This window comes from Equus asinus, chromosome X (genome assembly GCF_041296235.1).
Source record: "Equus asinus isolate D_3611 breed Donkey chromosome X, EquAss-T2T_v2, whole genome shotgun sequence".
Lineage (NCBI taxonomy): Eukaryota > Metazoa > Chordata > Mammalia > Perissodactyla > Equidae > Equus > Equus asinus.
The window spans coordinates 56,879,829-56,882,749 of NC_091820.1; the positions used below are offsets into that span (position 1 = coordinate 56,879,829).

General features: G+C 44.9%; 1 pseudogene; it reads left to right on the forward strand.

Annotated features, from left to right (window-relative positions):
* The first annotated feature begins 2,195 nt into the window (after nucleotides 1-2,195).
* Nucleotides 2,196-2,921, forward strand: LOC106828889 (pleckstrin homology domain-containing family B member 2 pseudogene; annotated as a pseudogene).

Below are 2,921 nucleotides of genomic sequence, written 5' to 3' on the forward strand. Positions count from 1 at the left end.
CCCTTCTCTTTCTAGATTTTTCCTTTCATTCTGTTACTGCAGTGTTTTACATTGATTGATTTTCATATGTTGAACCACTCTTTCATTCCTGAGATAAATCTCACTTAGTCATGGTGTACGACCTTTTTAATATGCTGCTGTATTTGGTTTGCTAGTATTTTGTTGAGTTTTCTGCATTTATATTCATAAGGGATATTAGTCTATTTTTCTTGTAATGTCTTTGTCTGGCTTTGGTATCAGAGTAATGCTGGCTTTGTAGATTGAGTTAGGAAGCATTCCTTACTCTTCAATTTTTGGGAGAGTTTGAGAAAGGTTGGTGTTAATTCTTTTTCTTTGGTCAGCTAACATCTGTGCCAGTCTTCATCTATTTTATATGTGGGATGCCACCACAGCATGGCTTAATGAGTAGTGTGTAGGTCCATGCCCGGGATCTGAACCCAGGAACCCTGGAGCACATGAACTTAAACACTATGCCACTGGGACAGCCCCCTGTTAATTATTCTTTAAATGTTTGGTAGAATTCACCAGTGAAGCCATATGGCCCTGGACTTCTCTCTTTTTTTTTTTTTTTAAAGATTGGCACCTGAGCTAACAACTATTGCCAATCTTCTTCTTCTTTTTTTTTTTTTTTTTTGCTTTTTCTCCCCAAATCCCCCCAGTACATAGCTGTGTATTTTAGTTGTAGGTCCTTCTAGTTCTGGCATGTGGGATGCCACCTCAATGTGGCCTGATGAGTGGTGCCATGTCCACGCCCAGGATCCGAACCGATGAAACCCTGGACTGCCGAAGTGGAGCTCGTGAACTTAACCACTCGGCCACAGGGCCGGCCCCTGGACTTCTCTTTGTTGGCAAGTTTTTGATTACTGATTCAATCTCCTTACTTGTTTAGTCAGATTTTCTATTTTATGTTGACCCAGTTTTGGTAGTTTCTGTGTTTCTAGGAATTTGTCTATTTCATCCAATTTGTTGACATACAGTTGTTCATAATAGTCTCTTATAATCCTTTTTATTTCTGTAAAGTCTGTAGTGATGTCCCTCCTTTCATTTCTGATTTTAGTAATTTGAATCTTTTCTTTTTTTCCAGTCAGTCAAGCTAAGAGTAACGGCTTCGGCCTGAGCCCAAGAGCTCCAGCTTACCCTTCTTGACAGACTGCCCTATGGATTTTGGACTCGCCTAGCCAGCCTCCACAACTATGTGAGCCTATTTCTTGCAATAAATCTCTTAATAAACATCTTCTACAGGTTCTGTTTCTCTGGTTGAACTCTGACTGATACATCCTTCAAAGTATTTTCTCTTTCCAGTCTGGGAAGTCTTCATTTCATTGACAAGTGTAAGGAGGCACTCCCCAAACCCTTTTATCTGTACCTCAAGGGGGAAGATCAACTTCAGTAAATACTTGCAGAGAGCTGTCATTGCCTCTGATAAGAGGGAAAACATTCTGCAGGGCCCTGGAAAGGCTCCCCAGTGTCAGGAACAATGTGCTAGAGCTGTCAAGTGAGGCACCCTGTGATCCGTGGGTTGGTTGGTTGATGCCAGACTGCTGTTAATTGCATAAAAAAGAAAGTGAAAGTGGTTGAGCATAAAAATGGGAGTGGGCAAAGTATAAAGTAAGTATCTATGGGTCTATACTGACATGAATAAGTGATTGAATAAATAGATAAATAAAGAGGAAGAGACAAATCTCCCATGCAGAAGAATTCCAAATAATTTGTGTGGATACCTTGCCCTCGAGGAGGAGGAGCATGCTGCCGCACTCCTTAGGCGTGGGCTGCACGTAGTAACATCTTTCCAAAGAGGACAGTATGGAAAGGGGAGCAAAGAGGAACTTTGTAGCAGAGAAATCTGACAAACACGACCTCAGTCAGGTGATCAAGATCAACACCGATAGTGAAAAGTCATGTTGCTAGTGTGTGTCATGGTTGTAATGTCACGAAAATAGCACTTTACCTCTGTGGGCTTCCTCCCCAAAGCCCATAACCCCAGTGTAACCATGAGAAAAACGTCAGAAAAATCCCAGTTGAAGGACGTTCTACAAAATACTTGACCAGCACTCCTCAAAACTGTAAAGGTCATCAAAAACAAGAGAAGTCTGAGAAATCATCTCAGCCAAGAAGAGCCTAAGAAGGCGTGACGACTGGGGGCTGTGACGTGGGCGGCGGCCAGGACACTGGCATGAGGCGGTCGGAGTCTGGGACCCCAGTGGCGTCCTTGCGCTCCCCCCTGCTCTGGTGTTCGCAGGTGAAAAGATGGCATTGTGAAGAGTGGGTGGTTGCTGCGACAGAGTAGTATTTGGAAGCGCTGGAAGAAATAGTTTGGCCTGTGGTCAGATGGTCACCTGATCTATTAGGATGACCAAACTCGGCAGAGTGTCGAGGATAAGGTCCACATGCCGGTGGACTGCATCAATATCTGCACAGGGCGTGAATGCCAGGATGTGCAGCCTCCAGATGGGAAGCCGAAAGACTGTATGCTGCAGATTCTTCGCCGAGATGGGCGAACTATCAGTCTTTGTTCAGAAAGCACAGAAGATTGTTTGGCCCAGAAATTTATGCTTCAGGATTCCAGGATAAATACAGCTTATGTTGGCTTAGAAGTCAGGTATGATGAGATGGCTGTCGCTTCTTCCCCACCTCCTTACACAGCCTATGCTGCACCGACCCCTGAGCAGGCATATGGCTATGGTCCATACGGTGGTGCATAGCCGCCAGGAACTCAAGTTGTCCATGCTGCGAATAGGCAGGCTTATGCTGCACCCTACCAGTACCCACATGCAGGACTTTATGGACACCAGCCTGCCAACCAGGTCATCATTTGTGAGCGGTATGGAGACAATGACAGTGATCTGACAGTGGGCATGCTGGCTGGAGCAGCCACAGGCATGGCCTTAGGGTCTCTGTTCTGGGTCTTCTGGAGTCCTTGA